This window comes from Jaculus jaculus, chromosome 6 (assembly GCF_020740685.1).
Source record: "Jaculus jaculus isolate mJacJac1 chromosome 6, mJacJac1.mat.Y.cur, whole genome shotgun sequence".
NCBI classification, from domain to species: domain Eukaryota; kingdom Metazoa; phylum Chordata; class Mammalia; order Rodentia; family Dipodidae; genus Jaculus; species Jaculus jaculus.
Window position 1 is genome coordinate 79589639 of NC_059107.1, and position 26350 is coordinate 79615988.

A 26350-nucleotide genomic window follows, 5' to 3' on the forward strand; every position below is an offset into this window, starting at 1 on the left:
TGAGGGGCTGGAGAGATGGCTTAGCGGTTAAGCGCTTGCCTGTGAAGCCTAAGGACCCCGGTTCGAGGCTCGGTTCCCCAGGTCCCACGTTAGCCAGATGCACAAGGGGGCGCACGCGTCTGGAGTTCGTTTGCAGAGGCTGGAAGCCCTGGTGCGCACATTCTCTCTCTCTCCCTCTATCTGTCTTTCTCTCCGTGTCTGTCACTCTCAAATAAATTTAAAAAAATATTAAAAAAAAAAAGAATCTCTACAATGAGAACTTTAAAACACTCAAGCGAGTAATTGCAGAAGACACTAGAAAGTGGAGAAACATCCCTTGTTCCTGGATTGGAACAACCAGTATTGTGAAAATGGCAATCTTACCTAAAGCAATCTATACATTTAATGCAATCCCTATCAAAATTCCAAAGGCATTCTTTATGGAAATAGAAAAAACAATCTGAAAATTCATTTGGAATCACAAAAAACCTCGAACATAAAATAATACTGAGCAACAAAAATAAGGCTGTTGGCATCATCATACTTGCTTTTAACCTATACTACAGAGTCATTGTAACAAAAACAGCATGGTACTGGCACAAGAACAGACATGTAGATCAGTGGAACAGAATAGAGGACCCAGATGTAAGCCCAAGTAGCTATAGCCATCTGATATTCGATAAAAATGCCAAAAATACTCATTGGAGAAAAGATAGCCTCTTCAGCCAATGGTGTTGGGGAAACTGGATATATATCTGCAGAAGGATGAAAATTATTCTCTTCTCTCACCATGAACAAGAATTAAGTCCAAATGGATTAAAGACCTTAACATCAGACCTGAAACTCTGAAACTACTAGAGGAAAAAGTAGGGGAAACCCTTCAATATATTGGTCTTGGCAAAGACTTTCTGAATACATCCCCAATTGCTCAGGCAATAAAACCACAGATTAATCACTGGGACCTCATCAAATTACAAAGATTTTTCACTGCAAAGATCACAGTGAAAAGAAGCGAAGAGGCAACCTACAGAATGGGAAAAAATCTTCACCAGCTACATATCTGATAGAGGATTAATATCTAGGATATACAAAGAACTCAAACAGTTAAATAATAAGGAATCAAACAAGCCAATCAAAAAATGGGCTATGGAGCTAAATAGAGCATTCTCAAAGGAAGAAATACAAATGGCATATTAGCATCTAAAAAGATGTTCTATGTCACTAGCCATCAGGGAAATTCCGATTAAAACTACATTGAGATTCCATCTCACTCCTGTCAGATTGGCCACCAAATGAAAACAAATGATCATAATTGTTGGCGGGGATGTGGAAAAAGAGGAACCCTTCTATACTGCTGGTGGGAAGGCAATCTGGTCCAGCCATTGTGGAAATCAGTGTGGAGGTTCCTAAAACAGCTAAAGATTGATCTACCATATGACCCAGCTATAGCACTCCTAGGCATATATCCAACGGACTTATCTCATTTCCTTAGAAATACATGCTCAACCATGTTTATTGCTCCTCAATTTATAATAGTTGGGAAATGGAAGCAACCTAGATGTCCCTCAACTGATGAGTGGATAATGAAGATGTGGCACATTTATACAATTGAGTTCTACTCAGAGGTAAAGAAAAATGAAGTTATGAAATTTGCAGAAAAATGGATGGACCTGGAAAGGATTATACTAAGTGAGGTAACCCAGGCCCAGAAAGCCAAGCACCACATATTCTCCCTCATATGTGGATCATAGCTATAGATGATTGGGCTTCTGTGTGAGAAGGAAAATACTTAGTAGCAGAGGCCAGTAAGTTAAAAAGGAGATTTAAAGGGGAGAGAAAGGATGGGAGGAGGGTACTTAATAGGTTTATATTGTATATATGTAAGTACAGTGATTGAGATGGGGAGGTAATATGATGGAGAGTGGAATTTCAAAGGGGAAAGTGTGTGTGGGGAGGGGAGGGAATTACCATGGGATATATATTTTTAAAATTTTTATTTATTTATTTATTTGAGAGTGACAGACACAGAGAGAAAGACAGATAGAGGGAGAGAGAGAGAATGGGTGTGCCAAGGCTTCCAGCCTCTGCAAACGAACTCCAGATGCATGCTCCCCTTTGTGCATCTGGCTAACGTGGGACCTGGGGAACCGAGTCTCAAACCAGGGTCCTTAGGCTTCACAGGCAAGCACTTAACCGCTAAGCCATCTCTCCAGCCCCCATGGGATATTTTCATAATCATGGAAAACTTTAATAAATATTTTAAGAAAATACCAAAATTTCAGGTCAAATCCAAAAGAAAAAAGCCAACAGTAAGCATTTCTTAGTTTGACTGTGAAACTTAACTTTTCAACTAAATCTTCCTAACCTCTTGTAACCTTTCAGATTGTATAGTTACAGAAATGGAAAGAATTGAGGAAAATCATAATTTGAACAGATTCTATAGCCACAAGGAAAAACTCAGCACCCTAAGTTTTGCATGGAAGAACTACACCAATCATTATCACCACTCGGTGTACCCCATCATAGTCTCTTGCATGGGTTGCTGTAATATTTTCTTTTCTTTTTTTTTTTTTTTTGCTACATGTCCCTTTATTGAGCATCTGGCTATTAAGTGTATTAGGTCCCAATGGCTTCCATAAAACTAAGAGAAAGACTTACACATGCCCAACATATGTGTCTAAATAAAATCTCATGCTAGTAATCAAATACAACTTCTTACCTAACCCAAAACAAAGATGTCTCTTTATAATTTTTAAACTAAATATTATAAAGTATAAATTATTTTCTGACATTTAAAAAATTTACCTTAAATATTACAGTAATAAAATAAATGAGTAAGTATAAGAATAGTATTATATAAGATACCTTCAGAGAAATCTCCTATATTTAGTAGTTTAAAAAATCTCTTAAAATAATGAATAAAAACTAACCAAAACTATTAATAATGGACAATCATTTTATGGTTTCCATCAATATTGACAGTAAGAGAATAAGCTTAAAATATATAGCATTTAAACAACTGATTTAAGAAATTCATATACAAATTTTCAAGACTTATAGAATAATATCCTTTAAAAATTCTATGTGAGAACTGTGCTTACAATATGAAAAGAAAAAAAGAACGACTTTACACCACCCATAGCATTGCTGCAGTAAACCAAGAACAGGTTTCTCTGAGATGCCCTAGCTGTAAAAACCATACTAACATAACAAACTTTAAACTAGAAGACAATCTAAAATCTGCTTGAAGTGAATATTCAAATTGTGTATAATGTCATCACTAAGCCCTGTATACGTATAAATTAAATACAGGAAGGGACTGAAATACTGTTTCTAGAAAAAATTAATTGAAACTACAAATCATAAAATAGCTTTTTGGGTTGCACTGATTACATGGCCTTTAAAACATTTTAAGAACTAAGTAAAACAGAAAACATCCAATTTATCAACAGATTTGGAATAAAAGCTTTAGGTTGAGTTTAAGGCTTATGTCATTAAACTTTAATTTGATGATCTAACAATGTAACCCAAGACAAATATATGCCTTAAGGTTAAATACTTAAAGTAACATTTTAACTGATTGGTCTCCAAGTAAATACAACTTGAAAAAAAAAAAAAAAGAAAGGTAATAAGGAAAATGACACCAACATGACATTTTAGTTTTCCTTTGGCATTAAGAAACAATATATCAACCCCATTATTTTTCTTTAAAGGTTTTAATAACTTAAGGATGGTTTCTTGGGGAAGATGAGAACATGTCCAATACCTAACACCTACTTTGCATATCAATAAAAATATAGGTAAATCTTGTTACCTACCCTAAGGATTTACTTTAGTAGAAATGTGGGTCTCTGCCTCATTTATACTTAGTAACAGATTAGGAAATTAGACTTTTCTAATTTTTTCTTTTGTCAGACTATAAATATGGGGCTATTACTATGGAATTACACACATATGTACATATTTATATACATACATGAGATAAAACTCATGTAGCCAAGGCTAGCCTTGAACCCCTTGATCTTGTCTCAGCCTCCCAAGTCCTGGCATTATAAGTATATGCTATCATGCTCAGTGTAGGACTATCTTTGGTGTGTTCATGTTCTTCTGATGCCATCTACCTTTATTTTTTGAGACAACCCCCTCACTGGCCTAGAACTCAAGGAAACAAGACTGGCTGGCCAGTGAGCCCCAGGGATACATCTGTCTCCACTTCCCCAACACTGTAATTAGAAATTGGCTATTTTTGTGTGTGTTTTGGGGACTGAACTCAGGTCTTCATGCTTGCAAGAAAAGAACTTCACTAAATGAGCTGTAGCCCCAGTCCTGGGACTACTTATCTTGAAATTACATGATTTTCTGATACTTTAAGTAGTACTAACTAGTTTAAAAATAACATACTGTAGGACATATGTCTATACTCCCAACACTTAGGGCTGCTATATTCCCGGCCATTGGCAGGCTGAGGCAGGAGTGCTGTGAATTCAGGACAGCCAGGAATGCATAGTGAGAACCTATCTTAAATCAATAAAAATTAAAGAAAAAAAAACCTGCAAACAAAGAATTTATAAGGAAACCACAAAAACTAAACAAACAAAGAGATGCTTCTCTGTGTGGTGAACTGATGTTTTTGTCCACTCTATTTGTATTTATTTTGACTTTATTATTTCTTCATTGCCTATATAAAACAGGTACATTTTGAAAGCAAATAAGATAATTATAAAACACTATGGTGTTAGCTTACTTGTCATACAACAATCTTAATAATAAATAACCATCAAATAGCCAAATCTGCCACATGACAAGAGAGATCTTTTAGATACCTCAAAGGATTATCAACCCGATATACTGATATCACACAAAGGGTATCAGAAAAACAAACACATATCAAAACTGATTGAAACCATGGCTTAAAGGAGATATGCTATTTTAGATATTTTCAACTATATTTGAAATACTGTAGCACTTTTTTTTTTTTTTTTTTTTTTGGTTTTTCGAGGTAGGGTCTCACTCTAGCTCAGGCTGACCTGGAATTCACTATGGAGTCTCAGGGTGGCCTTGAACTCACAGCGATCCTCCTATCTCTTCCTCCTGAGTGCTGGGATTAATGGCGTGCACCACCACGGCCAGCCTATGTAGCACTATTTTTAAGCCTTTTCAATGTCTGTAGATACCGGAGTTATCTGTACAATTCTGCTTTTTATATATTATTTTCCCATCTGCTCTAACGTAAATGCAGTATTGCTTATTTTCTTATAAATCCCATTATAAGAACATTTACAAACTTAATTTAGTGTCATCCTAGAAAAGTAAAACTAGCACATGCTTCTGACTCATGATAAGATTAAACCAGGTTTGTACTGTTTTTTTTTTTTTTTTTTTTTTTTTTTTTCGAGGCAGGTTTTCACTCTATCTCAGGCTGATCTGGAGTTCACTATGTAGTGTCAGGATGGCCTTGAACTCACAGCAATCCTCTCTTTGCTGGGATTAAAGGCATGATCCACCACATCCAGCTCCAATCAGCTTTTTTCTTTAATGCTTTAAAATAACTTGAAAAGTAAAAAGAAAAAAAAAACTATAAAAATTATGGCATCCTAAAGGCAATTCTAATTTACAAAAATAGTAAGTGAACAGTTTTTTCTTATATATGTCATGCTACTATACCTGAATTAAAATCTGTACAACTGTTTTAAAAATACTTATATTGATGTTTCGATAATAGTCAAAAATATCACAAATTTTGACTGGACTACCTTAAATCATATTTTTTTTGTGGTTAAAATGGTCAAAAAATTCCTTTGTATTCATATCATATATTTTATTAGTCCAAGAAGCTGAAACATTTGTTCAAACGTGATTAATAGAAACAAAACTATCCAAAGCAGCTTCTAAAGAACATCTTTGCTCAAAGAACATTTTGATGTCCAGTGTAGTGAGGGCTCTCTTCCTGCCCGAGTCTGGGCCTGTTCCTTATGGCAGAGTCCATGTTTTCTTGAAATTCTTTGTACGTGTGTGTGGTTGGAAGAGCTAAGCAGTTACTACACTTGTTCCCACCAGGAAAGGCCATAGGTTGACAATCAAAGGAGTGGGTTTAAATCCAGGAGGTGGAATGGAACTGCAACCGATTGCAAACACAAGAATGTTTTCCATTGTTGTTGAAGATTTACCATCCTCAACAGTTTGTAAGTAACTGTTCCAAAATCCCAAAGTTTGTACGTCAGGTAATGTATGTACTCTGAAAAGATCACTAAGGATTTCTGCAGAAAGATTCTCAGGTTTATGACAGAGGATGTTATAAAATGCTTCTGGGTAAGTCTGAATTTTCTCCAAAACTCCAAGAGTTTTCAGACCCTGTTTAAAACTTTCAAAGGGTGCTTTGACTCTTGTAATTACATGGTTAAAAAGTATGTCTTTTACCAACCTATATTTATCACTTAATGTCGTTATAAGTCTTAGACATCCAATAAGTTCCATGTAGTTATAGTATTCATTTATTACTGAGTTTAAGTCAGCTGTACTTGTTGCAGTATTTATCCTGATTATAATTTGTGCCACATCAAACTCATAAACATCATCCAAAATTGGTTGGGTATTTTCTGGTCTATAAACAAGGCAGTTAAACAAAGTTTTAGAAAAGAAACCAGGTAAAGGACCATCATGAACTAAAGAAATAGCAAGCATTTTGCCACCTTCATAATAAAGATTTTCTTTCAGAGCTTGTGAGTTTAAAGACAAGTTCTTTGAGATGGATCCTTCAAACAATTCTCAAGATGCTGTATTAAGAGACTGAAAAATTCTTGCTTTGAACCAGGATGCTCTCTTCTAAAATTATCATTTTCATTGACATACCAAACGTCAATTGTATATGAAGGATTAAAGTTTTGATTTCTGAATCCATCTAAGGCACTCTTCCACAGATTGTCCTTGTTGACAAATAATTTTTTAGTTTTTCTTTTAATTTGGAATCCTAACTCTATCAATATTGTTGAAATGTCTCTCCTAAGTTTGCTGTCTTGCCTTAGTAGTTCTTTACGCTGAGCTCCAGGTGACTGTCTGGGTAACTTAGGTGATGACTCCTCCAATAAACAATCAGTAATTGCCATATTAATGGAGTTTGTTAATGCATGTTTGGGGCCTTTTGGAAATCTGAATTTTAGATAATACCTCTACATTCCAAACACTCCCAATTTTGTTCCCATGTTCGTAGTGAGGAACAGGCTAAATGTGTTCCACTAGAACCACAACACTGACAGCGCTTTATTTCCCATTTGCTATTGGGCTCATTATAGTCTCGCCCTTTTTTGCAATGACATCTTCGAACATCACAATGTTCGTGGCTCTGCAAAAGCTCTTGATAAGCATTTTCTTCTAACTCCCATGATGCATCTTTTTCAGGAATATGAATTCCCATTCTCAACATCTCTTTCTGAAAGATGTCACTATTATTGCATATTGTACACCTAAAGAAAAACACTCCTGCATTTATTGCTTGAACCTGTACACAATCTCTGTGAAACCAAGCATTCTTACAACAAGGACTTCTTATTATGCTATAAGTAGGAATAGGATCAATACATTCCAAACAAATGGTACATGGTAAAGAGTCTCTAAACTTCTTAGCTGCAATTACTTGAACAGGTCGATGTTTCCCACAAAATGACGCAAAATTGCCAGTAAACTGGAAAATACATTCTTTCTGAAGTCCACACGGGAAATGGTAACTTTGTTTACACTGAGGTACAACACATCCAATTGAAGCGCCATTTTTTTTGCAAACAAAACATTTCAGTTTAGATGCTCTATTTACTTCCTTCCTGATGTCTTCTTCCAGGAAGCCATACATTCCTTCCTCTTCTTTACCTCTTTGCCAAATTTCACTTGACATTAGCAAACAATAGTAATGTACTGTGAGATTCCATGTCTCATTGGTTTTTTTTTTCTCCGTATTTGTTGGAACAGTCATCATCTTTTCAACAGAAAACACAAAAAAGGTTCTGCGAGCCATCAGGTTTATTTTCATTCATTTTAATATGCTCATATGATGACTGCTGAGGGCCATGACTGGTCAAATTGAGGGATGTAACAGTACAATCTGTGGCGGGCTTTCGCAGTGGGTCCGACCGCAGTGAGCTGCAGCCTCGAGCCGCAAGCTGCGCGACCGCGGAGAAGTCAGCGTCGTCGTGTAAACAGCGGGGCGAGAGGACCAGCCGCGCCGGGAGCCGGGCGCGCGGGGCCGGCGGGGCGTGCGCAAGCGCGGTGCGGGACGGCCGCCACCTGTCCCGACCCCGGGGCCGCCTCCGCGTGCTGGCCCCTAGCTCCGCAGCCGCACGCGCGACACGGGCTGCAGCGCCGCCGACTCACTTCCAGGGTCTCGCGCTGCACGCCCACCCACCACCCGAGCGTCTCCATCCAACCGCTCTCAGGATTCAAATTCGTCCGCTTCCGCTCGCAATCTGCTGTAATATTTTCAAACTTGGCCCTGCCTTCCACAATGATCCAAAGTAGATTTATCCAGAAGCCAGCAAGAGTCAGATACTTTTCATACTTTCATATCTAATCTATGATTTGTTATTAAAAGTTTTTCTTAAACAGAGTAACCCAAATTGTACAGCACATCATAAAATCTAGATTTCCAATCTTTGTTACCATCCAACAAAGGCTGAGACTAAGGGAGTTTCAAAGAGAGAGAAAGTAGATTAGAACCACTACTCACGTTTTCTAAGTTCTTGTTACTGGAAGATAAATAATTCATAGATAGACAATATTAGGGATTGGAAAGGTTTATCATGGGGTATAAGCACACACTCAAAAGTGAGTGTGAACTTAACAAGAGAGAGTCACACAGATGGGATTTTAGATAGCTTGTTTTATGGGCAAACATTGATAGACGGGAACATTACTCATGATTTATTCAAGGAAAAGATGGGAAATTTCAGGAATGGTCCAGGATTATCCAAAGAATAGGTTTGACTCCCTCTTTTTGTCCTTGAGTGGGGATTTCAGATGAGTTAAGGCATCAGATGCATGATGGAAGAAGGCAATTTTTCAAGGCCAGTGACATGCAAACACCATTATAGTGAAGCAAAGGACAGAGCTATGACCTCAGTCAGCCATGGCACTTTTGGTGGTCTCGTGGTTTTGCAGTTTGATGTGCTTCTATAATACAGCTCTCAGATCACATAAGCCTCCAGACACTGCAGTTTACATCTTTTCTGTGCCTAACTAGACTACCTCATTTTGATAGCATTGTTTCTTGTCTTGGTCTATTCTTTTTTTTTTTTTTTAAAGGCATGCACCACCACGCCCTGCTCAATTCTTTTTTGTTGTTGTTGTTGTTTATTTTTATTTATTTGAGAGTGACAGACAGACAGAGAGAGAAAGAGGCAGATAGAGAGAGAGAGAGAGAGAATGGGTGCACCAGGGCCTCCAGCCACTGCAGATGAACTCCAGATGCATGCACCATCTTGTGCATCTGGCTTACATGGGTCCTGGGGAATGGAGCCTCAAACTGGGGTCCTTAGGCTTCACAGGCAAGCGCCTAACCGCTAAGCCATCTCTCCAGCCCTTGGTCTATTCTTAATATAGAAACCAGCATTATTTTTTTAAGCTCCTGATTAAAACTCTTTGTATCTCAAAGTAAAAGCCAAAGATCTCATGTGGTTCCAGGATCTTTCATGAACTGTCTCTTATGATACTGTGAGTACTTCTTCTCCCTTGATAATTCTGCTGTAGCTAAATTGGCTTTGTACTAATCCTGGGATATGTCATGTCTGTTCTGTTTCCCATATTTTCAACTTACACATCCCTGGCATGCATGTTCTTTTCTTGGATATCACCTTGGCTTAGCCTTCAGTCAGTCCCTGAATTTCCTGCCCACATTTCAGTTCAATTTTCCATTATCTAACATATGCTGTGTTTAACTTATTTATTTTGTTTATTGTCTATATCTCCCAGTAATATGTCAGCTCTAGGAAATGAAGAATTTGTATACGTGTATGTCTAATGTCACCTAGCACAGACTAGAATTCTGTTGTGATCCTACTATGTAAAAAAAATAGATAAGCACATTTGTTTCTTGCTACAGCATCAGAATCTATTGGACAGCAATAAATTTACAAGATATATTAGATTCATTAAGTGCTGTTTGCCAACTAGTCTCAATTTCTCTACATAGCTGGCCATTGGAAAATATAGACTCTGTTATTGCAATCTTAACTACTAATTAATAATATTTCATGTCACATAGTCATTCTACTATACACCCATTTTTCCATAAATTACATATATAAGACTTGGGACCACCATTTTGTATTTGAGGATTGGTGTCGTTTAGAAACCCAGGCATACAACTGTGTAAGTGGAAATAAATAGTGTTACTCACCTAGTACAGTATAGTACTTTCTATAGGAAGGCCTTATTTTTCTCTCTTAGTCACACAAGTCAAATATGAGAATCAGTAAATGAAATAACCAAATAATACTATAAATATATAACTAGTTCATGGTAGAAGAGGAACAAAATTCCACATTCCAACCCACTGCTCTTCGTGTCATAAAATTCTGCAGAAAATCATATTCAAAGTACTGAGTTATAAGCATGTGCAACCATGATCAACTTGTGCATTTTATAGTCAAGTTCTTAATTTAATAAATCAGAGACAAGAATGGAAAAAAAACAATATTCCCTCTACCTATAAATCAATTTTCTTTTGGAAATAATTTGTTGGGAAATCCAAGAGCAGATAAATATTTCAGAGAGTCATATATAGCTCATATTTGATAGAAATTAAACTATTGGTACAAATTTCAGATATCTTATAAACAAAAGAGAATAAAGTGTTATTATTTCATTGAAAAGTTAGAAGACAATACACAAAAGTGATTCAAATTCTATGTCATATCTAACATGCATATATTATAAACACAGAAATACAAAACTACACACATAAATAATGGCATAATTACTATTTCTTATTTCCCTGTTCCTCTCAACCTGCTTAGATATACTAACATGAGGACTACCACACTGTCTTAATCATCTGAGAGTTTTAGCATATTATTGATATTATAGACATCAACAGTGCAGAAATCCCAGAGGCCATTTTGAAGGCAAATAAAGACATTCATTGCTTGTGGAAAATTAATAAATCCAGGAACATTAAGGATTAAGTAGTAATGGTTATCAGGACTAGATAATACAATACTTTAAGTCAGCTAGTAAATTAAGCTTCCCATAGTGTACTGAATCACTAACATACTATTCTGGCCTACTAGCAACCAGAGCAATTATTATTAACATTGGGGGCCTGAGAAAGCTTTTGAAATCTAATTGAAGTCATGGAACTTCTTCCCAAGTCTAATTCTTTCAATTTTGTGAGTAGGGGATTATGCCCTCCAAACCTTTTCCTTGTTCCTCTCTCCCTTAATTCAGTGCACTAGAAACTAATATAATAAGGTTTAATGGGTTATTTTTATAAAATTTAATTTAGGGGTAAATATTGCACATATTATGGAGTGATGTTTTGACATATATATGCTAAGGTGGAAGTGAACGTTTCTGGTGTGCTATTATTGTAGAATATGAGGATGAATGGTGATTATAAAGAGCTTTTGAATCAGAAAAACTGGAATACACAATTCTTCCCCTTCATACTTGTAACATTAATAAAATTATATGAAGTAAAGAGTTGTCACATGACTTTTCCTGGAGAACAGCTGACCAAAGGATTCTATCCAAGTACAGCTCAGTAACACAAGCGTTTATTGGGGTTGCTTGCTGGAGCATATGTAACTCAAGGGCAGCAACACAACCAGAAAGAACCCTCTGTTAGTGTACAGGCTGCTACACTACCAAAGAGTCCCGAATCTTAATCAGTCTCCTACTGGGAAGGGTCATGGGATGATCTTGTTAAAGCCCATGAGCCCCATGAACCTCCCTCACTCCAAAGGGAATGTTAACAGGCCAGATACCATGTGAATCTCATGTGGATGATCATAGCTGCTCTGATTTAAGGAAACAGTGCTATCACTCAAGCTGGAAGAAACAACTCCACAAGAAAAGAAGTACTGCATGCATTCATTTGCAAGTATTTATTAAATATGTACTATGCAGAGTCTACATCCAAGTCCTTGCATCATGGAGCTGAAATTCTATTAGAAAATCATCAATAAACATGTGAATAAACAAATTGGTCGAATTAAAATAATGTGTGAAGCTGGATGTGGTGGCACACACCTTTAATCCCAACTTTAGTTTAAACCCACGTTTAATTGGGAGGCAGAGGTAGGAGGATTGCTATGAGTTCAAGGCCATCCTGAGAATACATATTGAATTCCAGACCCTACATCAAAAAAACCCACAAATAATAATAATAAATAATTATGTGAGGGTATGTGAAGGCCAGGGAATGATCTGATGAATCCTCTCTAGCAGTCATATCTGAGTAAGTGTGAAGGGAAGACTAGTCAGAGGGAGCAGGCAATGCAAAGACGTGAAGCATTGAGAGACATGTGAGCATGACTGACCTGTAGCCAACAAAGTCCCCAAGAATGATGATCAGAGAAGTACGCAAATATTTAATTGTGTACAGCATGGCAAAGAGCTGGAACCTTATTAGTTGATATTTTTAACTATCGTGTAAAGGATGTCAGACACATAAAAAGTAGAGGTAATAGTATAACTAATTTTCACGAGACGAGAATCAACAATCACCATTTTGCCATACACATTTATCCTTTTCTACCTTTTTGGAGGGTACGGAGTATAGTAGCACTTTAAAGAAAATTCCTAAGTCATGTTACTTTACCCCTAAATACAGCCACCCACATAAGAACAATCTCTTACATGACCAACCTACCAGGGCCACACGTACTAACATTAATCATACTCCCTTACACACCCTCAACTCTTCAACTTAATTTAATATTCTGAAAACATGTTGATTTTTTTGGTTAATTTGTTCGAAAAATACAGATTATATTCATATAGGCCTTGTAGTCACTAAAATGACTGATATGTGTTGAAGATCACTTATAAAACTCTGGAAAATAAGTTATAGGAAGGCAAAAGTCATAATAATCAAATAAATTCTACAGGCAGAGATAAAGAATCAAAGAGGCCAAGTGGGAAAAGTCAGACTGCAATACATTCTGGAGGTATTGCTAACATTCTCCTGATGTGCTGTGGCATAAATAAAAAAAAAAAAAAAAAAAAACAAGAAAAGAAAGGTGGAATTTAATTTTAGAGTGTAAGGCAAGGGCAATTGATTCTAGTTTTGAGGTAGGGGAAATTGAAAGAAGAGCAAGTGTGATGGCTCAGCAGGTACGGTGCTTACTTGCAGGACCTAATGGTCCAGGTCCAATTTCCCAGTACCCATGGAAAGCCAGATTCACAAAGTGGTACATCCATCTGGAGTTCATTTGCAGTGGCTAGAGGCCCTAGTGCACCCATTCTCTTTGTCTTTCTCTGCTTACAAATAAATAAGTAAAAATTAAAAAAAATTAAAATTAAAAAAGTGTGTGTGAAGACAGAGCACAGAGGGTTAGGAAGGTAGTGTATACACTTGCTGTTATCCATTCATAAATGTATTTGAAGTCATGGAACCAGAAGGTATGAAAAGACAGAGTTCTGTTACTGGTGAAGGAGAACCTAGCACTGACTTAGAGAAAGAATATGTCATTACTTGTCCACCACTGTGAAAAAATACCTAAGATACACAATTTCAAGGGGTAATATTTATTTGAGCTGATGGCTCAGAATTTTCAGTCCATGGTCCTTTGGTTTTGTTGTTTCTGGGCCTGTGTGGGGGCAGAATGTCGATGTGGATGCCCATAATGACCTACTCCCTTTAAGTAGTTCCCATTATCTATGGATTCTGTCACCTCCCAAACTCACCCACAGATCCACGCCTTCTACCCATGAGCCTTTTGGCTGTTTAATGAATTAAAATAACAGAAAAAAATTTAAGACTTGAGCAACAGACATTGAAAATAAGCACTTACTTACATAATAGGATGACCAAGGTAATATGATATCAAAGGAACACAGAAAATGTGTGTAGGTAGAAGTGGCCATTTGTGTTTCAGGAATTATCTGGAGCGTGACACAGGACAGTAGAGACTTGAGCACCATTATCTTGTGACTTTAATTAGCCATTTATAGAGAGTAGATATATAGATATAGATATTTAAAACAATTTTTTTTGTCTTTTATCTAGTGTGGATATGTGTGTATGCATGTGTGAGTATGGGCATTTGTGTCCACAGTATTCATGTGGAGGTCAGAAGAAAACTTTGGAGTGTGGGTCTTTGTTTTATACCTCACTTGAAGCTGGGTCTCCCATTGTTGAATTTGTTCACTGATGCATTCTCCACACTATCTGGTACACATGCTTCTAGGAGTTTTGTTTGCAGCCATCCATCTTACCATCAGTGGAATGATAGAAGCCTCCTACAGCTTCTGGCTTACACACACACACACACACACACACAGTTGGAACACAAGAAATGGGTACAACGAACCAAGGCAGACACTTCTAGGAAGCTTTGCAGAGGAGCAGAAATGGGGTTAACAGCTAAGGGCGGTTGTTGATTCTAAGGAAGATAGTCATTTTAGTTTTGCTGAGGTGGATGCTATAAATGCATATTTATTGATGGTAAAGTCCTGGCAGAGATGAAAAAGATGATGATGGAGCCAAAAGAAAAGGCAGCTTTTGGAGTGCTTTGACAGCTGAGCATATGGCACACTTGTAGCATGGAAGGATTTGTGAGATAGGAACAGAAACAACTGGAACAAGAAGAAAGTTGAAATGAATGTGCATGTTTGCTGTCATAGTGAGTGATTCGATCATTGAAAAGCAATGAGATACTTTTTAATCATTTTTATTTGTCTTCACAACAAAATAAGTCAGCAGCTGAAAGTTAAGTGAGGTTTTATTAGAAACTGTGAGACAACAGGACTGTCAAAACACTAGACCAAAGCATTTCGGTGGGCTTTAAGGACATTATAGTATGTTTGACATGAAATCAAAGGAAGACTGGTCTACACAAACAGAAATTGTTTTCCTGAAGCTTTCAGCTGCAGACACTGATTCAGTTGGCACACAGATACTGCCTGCTGTGGACAGAGTCAGTACTAAAAGCCTAGACAAGTTTGTTGTTCAGTTATGCAGTTTGCCTTGGTTTTCTTCCTACAGTCCCCTTCACAATGGACCTGGTGACGTGTCTCTTTTTTATTGTTTCATAATCCTCTAACATAAAATGTGTGCTTAATATATAAAAGAATGCATCTACAGTGTAAAGGTGGGGAGACTGAGTCAAAGTCTATTTTGTGATTTCCCAACTTGGTAATACATAAAATCATAAAACAAAAAATTGGAACTGATTTTTTTAAAAGTATGTAAGGAACTTTAAATATGGGTTGCCTAGGTGCTGGGGAGGTGGCACAGCCATTAAAAGTGCTTCCTTGAAAAGCTTGTTGACCTGGATTCAATTCCCCAGGACCCACATAAAACCGGATACACAAAATAGTGCATGTATCTGAGGTTCTTTTGCAGTGAAAAGAGACTCTGGCATGCCTGTTCTCCTTCCTCTTCCCCCTCTCTCTCTTTCATAAATACAATGTTTAAAAAATAAACATTGGCTATCTATACAGAACCTATCTAGAATGACTCAATCTGAATTTCTGAGGATTAAACCCAGGCATTTGTGTTTTAAAGGGCCTCTGAATGATGGATGCAGAATGAGGTTTGAGAGTTCTTTCACTAGTTGTGAGGGCTTGAGGAGCAAGCTTATATCATCCTACTTATAGCTCCATCTCCAGAGCCAGAGCTGGGCTTATCTTCAGTTCCTAGCAGACACGTGGTAATTGTATCTCTCAACCTCTAGTAAAGTAATTCTTTTATCCCCACATTGAAAGTTAGTCTCAGCAGTTGTCTTCTAAATCGATATTCATTTATTATCACCTTGTAATCAGTTGATAATGTGTTGTTTCCACTTTCTCAATGGGCTAGCAAACAACTATCCTAAAATACAGTGAAGGACCTGGAAATGTATGTGAAGCTTTCAAACATGGTATTGATGGAAGATTGCAAATGGGTACTGTAGGGATCTAAGTTCAGGCTAGTATTGAAAAATAAATAAATAAAGCAAGTGAACAGTATGATGCTATGTAAAGCAACCAAGGAAACATGGTCTCATACGTTTTGAAATCATAAGCTCACTAGCATCCCTGCAACATTAAGTCCAAATATATGCCAAAAATATTCTTTATAATTAAGCTAAGACAAAGGGTTCACCTTACCACTTGCTCTTTCAGTATTCTCTAGAATGAAGCTCATGTAAAATTTTAAGTACGTCAGTGTGGCTATCTATATTTATTATAACTCTATTTACTATAAGTACATTATATTATGTATCCAGCATATAATAGATATAATTATAAGGAACATTAAATAAATATTTGGGCCACTAGCTTTATATGATAATTGCTGACCTAACAAATAACAACCCTAAAAAAACATTCAAATATTAACTTTGGGATATATTTCATCTCTTAAATTATTTTCTTTTGTTTTTATATGTGATGTGGTGTGTGTATGGTACACACAGGTGTGAAGGCCAAAGAGGAATATTTCCGTAACTTATGTTTGTGTTTCCCTGAGATGAAACCTCTCATTGAATCCAGAACTGCTGTTTTTAGGTCAGATTGGCTGACCAGTGAGCCTCAGCAATGCTGTAGTCTCTGCTCCCCACAGGACTGGGGTTACCACCATGCATAGTTGCACCCAGATGCTTACATGGGTGCTGAAGAATCCAAAGCAAGCAGTCTCAGACCCTCATGCTTTTGTAGTAAGCACTCTTACTCACTGAATCAACTTTCCAGTCCTCAGCTCTTCTTTCTATTCTATTTTCATCATTCTTAATTTAGTAAGAGAGACAACAGTGTCAGTACTAACTTGTATAATTTTTATATTTTTAAATCTTTTGTAGCATACTATGTTCTAAACAGAATCAATGTTATTCCTATTTTATTGTTGGAGAATTCTATAATCCAACATCATAAGGGATGATAACCAGGTTAAAAATAAATAAGTAATAATAAGTAATAATAATAATAAGTAATTATAGTTCAATCTTAGATCTTCTCGTTCCATGTTTAATAAATTCCACTTGCCCTTAAATATCATTGGAGTACTTTATTTTTATATAGTTCTTTAGGAATGTCTGCTAAGAGATAGAAAAAAAGTAAAAGATAAAGGTTTTCTCTCTCAGTATCATCTCACTTATGATATATGGCCTCATCTTTCAGAACAACCTAATATAAGAATAAGTTTTATTTATTTAATCTATTTCTCTTCTAACCAAACTTTACATTTGTTTCCATAGAATGCATTTTCTAAAATAGATATTACTAGTAAATAGGAGAGGGATTCAAGTTCATCCACATCATTTAAAAAGCCATACAAGCAAGCACAGTTTCTTTGCCAGGCAGATGAAGTAAACTCACTGGATTACAAATTGCTTCTTTCATTGATTTTGTAAGATGGAGCCAGAATAAGTATTACTTCCTTTCACATGTGATTACAATTCTTGCAGTTCAGAGAGTAAAGCACAGTTCATCTCACATAAGGAAATTTCATCCATTTCCCTTGATTGCACTTGCTTATTATTTAGCTTCAGGCTTTTGGCCATCTGTGAATAGAGCAGCTCTGCACAGAAATGACAAGAAAAGAAGTGTGTTGGGAAATAACAGCCTTCAATCTGAGCAGAGGAATCACCTCCTGCTTCGTAGGTGTTCCCTTCTGTTACCCATTGGACTTGAAATAAATCAACTCTGAAGGCAATAAGTGAGAAAAGAAAGCTCATTGAAGCACTGGGGATTCAAGATTTAGTCGTGAAAAGTCAATGAGGGATCAAAAATGCATCTTAGTTGTCTATATCCACTATTTGGCAAAGTGTTGTCAAGAATGACATTTAAACAAAATAGAGTCAAAGTTTTCAATCACTGTTATATACTTATGCTTAGAAAAAACAACAAGATGTAGATAAGTTATTATATTAATGTGCGATCTAATAATCATTATATGTGTGTAGTATGTATGTGATATGTGTGTGTATGGTATAGGCACGTGTGTGTGCAGATGCATGTACCCCATGCATATGCGCAGAAGAGGCCAGGATCTCCATTGCTTTTTAGTCTTACATCAGTAAGACAGGATCTCTCATTAAGCCTTCTAAACTGGCTGACAGTGAGTTCCAGTGGTCTCTGTCATCCTTCACTTCCCAGATCTCTTTCTGTAAGGTTTCTAGTTGAGCTGGCCTATAACAGAGACTTATGGAATATGCAGAGGGTCAAGGAGCTCCCAAACATGGGTAAAGTAAGTGTGTAAGCCGGTTAGATATGTTCCAGCCCTCTAATTTAACTTTAATTGATGCAAAAAAATTGTCTGAACACAATGGATTGAGTTCTTTAAATTACTTATGTGTTAGAGCTATAAGTCTATCACTAGATTCCATGCTACTTTAATGGAACCTCCCAAAAAAGAAGAGTCCAGGACGAGATGGCTTCTCAGCTGAATTCTATCAAACCTTCATGGAAGAACTCAAACCAATCTTCCTCAAACTGTGCCACACAATTGAAGAACAGGGAAAGAAAGCTACCCAACTCCTTTTATGAAGCTAGTATTACCCTCATTCCAAAACCAGGCAGAGATGACATAAAAAAAGAAAACTACTGACCTATTTCCCTGATGAACTTAGATGCAAATATCCTGAACAAAATCCTTGCAAACCAAATCCAACAAAACATCAAAAGCATTATCCACCCTTGACCAAATGGGATTCATGCCAGGAACACAGGGGTGGTTCAACATATGGAAATCTGTCAGTGTAATACACCACATAAACAAGGTTAAACATAAAAACCACATGATCACCGGGCATGGTGGTGCACACCTTTAATCCCAGCACTCGGGAGGCAGAGGTAGGAGGATTGCCATGAGTTCAAGGCCACCCTGAGATGATAGAGTTAATTCCAGGTCATCCTGGACCAGAGTGAGACCGTACTCGAAAAACCAAAACAAAAACAAAAACAAAAAAAAACACATGATCATTTCAATAGATGCAGAAAAGGCCTTTGACAAGATACAACATCACTTCATGATCAAAACATTGAGAAGAATTGGCATGGTTGGTTCATATCTTAACATAATAAAGGCAATATACAAAGCTCCAAAGGCCCAAATAATACTTAATGGAGAGAGACTGGAGGAACTTCCATTAAGATCAGGAATTAGACAGGGTTGTCCACTCTCACCTCTGCTTTTTAATATAGTACTGGAAGCCCTAGTTCAAGCAATAAGACAGGAGAAGGAAATAAAAGGGATACAATTTGGAAAGGAACAAGTTAAATTAGCTCTACATGCTGATGACATGTTTGTATATGTAAGAGACCCGAGAGACACCATCCCAAAACTCCTGAAGGTGATTAACTCCTATAGCAAAGTAGCAGGATACAAAATCAATGCACAAAAAGCAGTAGCCTTTCTATATGCAAATAACAAAGATACAGAGAAAGAAATAAGCAACATGGTCCCGTTTTCAATAGCAACAACAACTAAAAAAATACCTTGGAATAACGTTAACCAAGGGAGTGAAAGATCTATACAAGGAAACATAAAAACACTCAAAAAAGAAATTGAGGAGGACTTAAGAAAATGGAAAGACCTCCCAGGCTCCTGGATAGGCAGAATTAACATTGTGAAGATGGCAACCCTACCAAAGGCAATATACAGATTTAATGCAATCCCAATTAAAATTCCTACAGTGTTCTTCACAGAGATAGAAAAATGATCTCAAATTTCATATGGAAATGAAGAATGCCTCACATATCCAAACATATCCTCAGCAAAAGAAATACTTATGGAGGCATCACCATACCTGATATAAAGCTATATTACAAAGCCATAGTAATAAAAACAGCATGGCACTGGCATAAAAACAGGAGTATAGACCAATGGAATAGACTTGAGGACCTGAACTTTGGGTCAAACAACTATAGCTACTTGATACTTGACAGAGGCCCTAACAACATAGTCTGGAAAAAAAAAAAACAAAAAACAAAAAACAAAAACAAAAAACCAGCATCTTCAACAAATGGTGCTGGACAAACTGGATACCCATATGCAAGAAACTGAAACTTGATCTACACATTTTGCCATGCATTACACTCAAGTCCAAATGGATCAAAGACCTCAATATAAGACCAGAAACTTGAATACAACTGGAAGAAAATGTAGGAAGTACTTTCCATGATATAGGAATGGAAAAAGACTTCCTGGAAAAAAAAAAAAAACAAACCAGTAGCTCACGATCTTAAACAGTCACTCAACCAATGGGATCACATGACGCTGAAAAGTTTCTTTACACACAAGTATTCAATAAGCAAAGCCAATAGATTACCCACAGAATGGAGGAAATTTTTGGGGGTTATCCAACTGACAGAGGCCTAATCTCTAGAATCTACAAAGAACTCAAAAATCTAAACAGTAAGAAGTCAAACAACCTGCTCATAAAATGTGGTAAAGAGCTGAACAGGCAGTTCACAGAAAAAGAAATAAAAATGGCAAACACACACCTAAGAAAATGTTCATCATCCCTAATCATCAGGGAAATACAACTTAAAACAACTATGATATTCCACCTTACCCCAATAAGGATAGCAAACATCAAAAAATCAAATGAAAATAAATGCTGGCGAGGATGTGGAGAAATAGGAACACTTATCCACTGTTGGTAGGAATGTAAGATGGTACAAACACTTAGGAAAGCAATATGGAAACTCCTGGAAAAGCTGAATATAGAGATACCAACAGATAACACAAATATGTATTTTCCAGCCTTGTTTTTCCTCTTCTGTAAAATTGTAGCACTGCTACAAAAAAGGTGGAAAGAACTAGGTGTCTTTCTCTAGTTTGGCCAAACTGTAAATAAATTCACCTTTCTTTATTAATTTATGTTTCCTAATTTCTATTGAAATGCCAGGAAACAAGGTGGTAACTAACCTAGTAATTATGTGGCTAGAGAAAAAAATAAATGTAAATTCAAAAATCAATTCCAAACTGTTAGATTTTCATTGGTAAATATAATTGATTGAGTTTAATGGCAGATCTAAGGAAATTTCTAAAATACCACTAGATAAATGTTATTTAGTGGTAGTTATAACCAGTGTGCCTATAGTTTAGAGCATAACAGTGAGAATACAATAATATGAAATACTCATAATTTGTAGTTACATACACAATACATTAGGTTGCCTGGCAGCGCCTGTAATAGGCCAACTATTCCAAACTGACCACCACATCTCAGGAGTCCCTCTAAACAAGCAAACACACAAAAAAGCACAGCAACATACAGCACAATAATTGAAACTATTAGTATGTAAGAAAAATAAACTTAGTTTTAGTTTATTAGCTTATTAGAAGTCTAAGTAGACAAGAACACTGTATCATTTCCAAAGGTGAAAAGTAAATTCATTCTTCAAAACCAATGATTCATCTAATTTCGATGCATTTATCTTAACATGTAATATGCATTATCCCTAAATTATTAGCTAAATGTCATTTCTAAGATTTTAGTAAGACAGCTATCACAAAGTAAAAGAAATATTCACTTTTAAAATATGTCAGAAAACTGAAATTACAACTTTTGTTTAAAATTTTACATAGTGTGCTCTTCATGAAACCTCTTACGCTATAAATTTTAACCTTGCAATTTTAATGTAATGAATTTTACTTGCAACAATGATTTTATAACCAATAAGTTATAGTTCAAGTCCTGAGGATGAGACAATAACATGCAGGAAACAGTGACAGACACTCCATTCACTCAATAGGTTTCTAGATCTGACCCATCAAGCATCTTGCCTTTCTGGAGCCTTGTCACATAGCACAATGGCAAACAGCAATTTCCCTCTTCCTTTCCTTCCCTCCCTCCCTCCCACCCTCAGCTTCTGTCTCTCTCTTTCTTTCATTCTCTCTTTCCTTCTTTCACTCTCCCTTTTCTTTCTCTCTTTCTTCTCCCTTAAAAATCCTTCTGATTATCATTCTTAAATTTTTCTGCTCCAAACCATGTTTCCATACTTTTTCTGTACCCTTCTACTAAATGCCCAGTCAATATTTTCAAATCTTCCACCATATAATACAGTTGCTCTGGTTGACATTAGACCTACCTGACATAGCTTCTGCCCTACTTCTAAACAGATAAAAAGATTTCCAGCTACTCCCATGGATGGTAAAAGAACAGAACTCCTTAGCCTGAAATTTGCCCTTGGACAAGATTTCTAAAAGGTTATAGGTTTGCCTTTTCCACAAACTTAAGTTTACCAATCATAATGGCAGCAACCACTGTATTGATTCGCCAGGTTATTACATAGATAGGAAAAGAGGAGGAAGGTATATAGTCCAGTCATGCAGATTCCCCCCATATTGGGCCCCCCATCCCACCTTCCACCAGTGCAGCTGCTAGTTCATCTTGCTGCAAAGTAGATGGAGGTCTTAAAAGGTGGGCGATCAAAAATGCCAAACATTAATACCACTTTTTAAAATTACCTTACAGATTCAATTAAAAGGTCAAGATTTTTAGATAGTTTCAAAATGCTTCTTATAATAACTTGAATATTTAACAAATTAATTAATATGGATTATTAATAATATATGAGACTATTTTTATATATTTGCCTATATTTATAGCTGCTATTTCCTAAATAGCTATTTTGATTCTTATACTCTTTCTATCTTATACCTCTTTCTATCCCTAGTATGGCATGCAAACTTCCTTTTCCTCTTGATCCAAGAATATATATAGGCCTCTGACCCAGACACCCTAAGATAAGGGAGCCTACATCTCAAAACAGTGCTCCAATTCAGCACAAATCAGTGAGACATATATACATCACTCCATGAGGCTTCCCCTTCCCCACACCTTTAAAACTGTCTTTTATATGTAAACAAAAAGGTTAGAAGGCGAGAGTACCAGAACTCACTTCCGCTTCCCATGGGACCATGCCTAGACTGGGTCTTAGATCTTGTTATGGCAATTGAGGCTATCTCTAGACTGAGAAGAGGGAATACCATCTTCTCCCAGCCCCTCCACCTCAGAACATCACCCAATCCCTCCATCTCCGAAGGAAAGTTTCCTTCTTTGCATAAAACCCACTAGCTATTCTCACTTTTTGGCTTCCTTGTTCCCTGGTATGTATACTTCCACCATTCCCTATTTTTCTCTTTGTCTCTCCCACTTTCCCTCCCCACAATAAGAAAGCGTCAAACTAAAACACTGAATAATTTTTTAGGCAACTCTAACTTGACCGCAAAACCTAACAAACATACTTTTCTTCAAGAACAAGGAAGATATCACATCACTACAGAATGACAGAATAACCATTTGGGGACTTGTTGTTGTTTCCGTTACAGTCCCAATGCTGGGACCAAACACCCTACCAAAAGCAGCACATAGAAAGGGCTTATTCAGGGCTGGAGAGATGGCTTAGCGGTTAAGCGCTTGCCTGTGAAGCCTAAGGACCCCGGTTCGAGGCTCGGTTCCCCAGGTCCCACGTTAGCCAGATGCACAAGGGGGCGCACGTGTCTGGAGTCAGAGGCTGGAAGCCCTGGCGCGCCCATTCTCTCTCTCTCCCTCTATCTGTCTTTCTCTCTGTGTCTGTCGCTCTCAAATAAAAAATAAATAAATAAAAATTAAAAAAAAAAAAAAGAAAAGAAAGGGCTTATTCAACTTACACACTGAAGGGAAATTTCATCATGGTTGGAGAAAGCACAAGAGGCAACCTGGGTCACGTTTCCATATCAGCAGGAAGAAAGTCATCTGAGTGAGCCAGCTCTGAAAACCTGGACTTAGAAAACCTCTAGATTTGACAACCCTGATAGTCTACTTCCAGCAGGGCTCCACCCACAAAGGCTCCACAACTTTCTCAAATTGCCAATTTCCAAATTGTTTCTAATAATGACAATGAAATTATTTTCATAAAAATGTGTTCATTTTGCCCAGATTTCTCATGACTGCTCATATAATTTATATTATTTTTCATCCAGAAGAGTCCTTCATCTGCATAATATTAGCTGTACCTATTAGAATTTCAAAGTAGCACAAAGAATCATATCATTTTCAGTTGTCAACAGCCTACTTGTTTGTAATAAGCAATTATATTTCTGTAGGTAATGCTAGAGCATAAGGTCATGACAAAAACAAGCCTAAGAAAGTGGTCCAACTAAATATTTGTAAAAGCTTCAGTTATACATAAAATTTACAAGTCTATTCCAAATATAAAAAGAAATGGTACCACATTTTGGCCTTATACAATCTGCAATTTTTTTGATATGCTATCTCAGACTCTAGGTTGTTCAAGTATCCAACATCTCTTTGAAAGGCAATCAGGTTTAATTTTTAAGTGAATAAACGAACACTATTAATGCATATACACATATGTATGGTCTTAAATAAAAAAATTCTAATTTTTAATTGATATTGGACTTGATATTATTTTTGTAACTATATAAGAGCACAGATTCAGCACTGTAAAAATTTGGGAGGGATATTGTCAATAAAGGAATGACACTGCATTATAAAACAAAAGTTAATGAAACCAGCACTCTATTTTATTCTCCCAAATTGATGTATACCTACATACTCAGAATAGACAAAAATAGTTTTATTTTATTTTATTTTTAATTTACTTATTCAACAGAGAAAGGGAGAGAGAGAGAACAGGCATGGCAGAATCTCTAGCCACTGCAAACGAACTCCAGATGCGTGTGCCCCCTTGTGCATCTGGCTAACAAGGGTCCTAGGGAATCAAACTTGGGTCCTATGGCTTTGCAGGCAAATACCTCAACCACTAAGCCATCCCTCCAGCCCAACAAAATAGTTTCTAATGTTTATGTTTGGATAATAATTTACATAATATAATCATGTTTGCTTTAAGATCACCCTTTCCCTTACACTTACTTGCTGAATTCCTAGGTTAACAGGCAAAATGAGACAGAGAAAAGGAAAGAAGTAAGTATGGAGAGCAAGAAGCAGGAAGGAAGAAAGAGATTATTAAGTTCTCTGCAATCTTTCCTTCCTGTGGTGGTCTGATTCAGGTGTCCCCCATAAATTTAGGTGTTGTGAATGCTAGCTCCCCAGCTGATGGATCTTTGGAAATTAATACCTCCTGGAGGGAGTGTATGGGGGCGGGCTTATGGGCTTTATAGCCAGTTTCCCCATGCCAGTGTTTGGCACACTTTCCTGTTGTTATTGTCTAGCTTATGTTGGCCAGGGGGTGATGTCCACCCTCTGCTTATGCCATCATTTTCCCCTGTCATCGTGGAGCTTCCCCTCAAGCCTATAAGCCAAAATAAACTCTTTTTCCAGAAGCTGCTCTTGGCTGGGTGATTTTTACCAGCAATGCGAACCAGACTTCAACAGTAATGTGGTACAGAGGAGTGGGATTACTGCTAGACACCTGACTGTGGCTTTGGCCTTTTGGAGCTGATTTTCAAAAGGAAAGTAGAAGGAGTTGAAACCTTGGCCTAAAGATGCCTTGCAGTGCTGTAAGTACAGCTTGATGGACCATTATGGTCAGAGCTAGAGATCTGAATGAAGTAAGAACTATGGCTTGTGAGGTTTGGCTTATGAGGGTGAGAAAGAGCTTTGCCTGGACTGGGTTAGCAGTTTATGTGAGAAGCTTGCTCTTATTCCCATGTCCTGAGAATTTGTGCAGGGTTGCTTTGCGTAGAAATGAACTGGTATGAGCAGAGGGATATGGCACAGAAAGAAAACTCTTTGGGTGAACTGTTGCCCATTCAGCTGCAACTGAAAGATTACAACCTTTGGGACTGGGCTAGCTGACCTGTGCTGGGGTAACAGGAAGAATGTAGACTCTTTTGAAGGAGCCTGAGTGCTCAAGGAGTGTCCTGTTCTTCAAAGTCTGCTTTTCTTCCCCCTGGATTAACAAATTGGCACCCTACCTGGTATTGTGGAGTATAAGAAATGCTGGAAAGAGGGTCATTGAGTTTGAAACATGGTCTTGTGTTTTGGAAATGGCCATGGGCAGTGTGAAGCGGGTTTGCTGGTTGCCTGAATAGAGACCCCATGGGGCCACGAGCATAAACCGTGGCTTGCAGTGGAGACCCAGTGGAGATGCTAGGGCCATGAGATGGCTGCCAAGGAGCTGCCGGCCCCGATGAAGTTTTCCAGGACTGTGAGTAGCCTAGCTGGAAGAGCACAGTTGGAATGCCAGAGACTTGTTGCTAGTTAGAATTATCAGTCTTGGAGGTTTGTCACTGGCTAGAGTTGTTGGACTTGTGGCTACACAGTTT

General features: G+C 37.2%; 1 pseudogene; it reads right to left on the reverse strand.

Annotated features, from left to right (window-relative positions):
- Positions 1-5884: 5884 nt before the first annotated feature.
- On the reverse strand, positions 5885-8042 carry LOC101600652 (annotated as a pseudogene).
- Positions 8043-26350: the final 18308 nt, after the last annotated feature.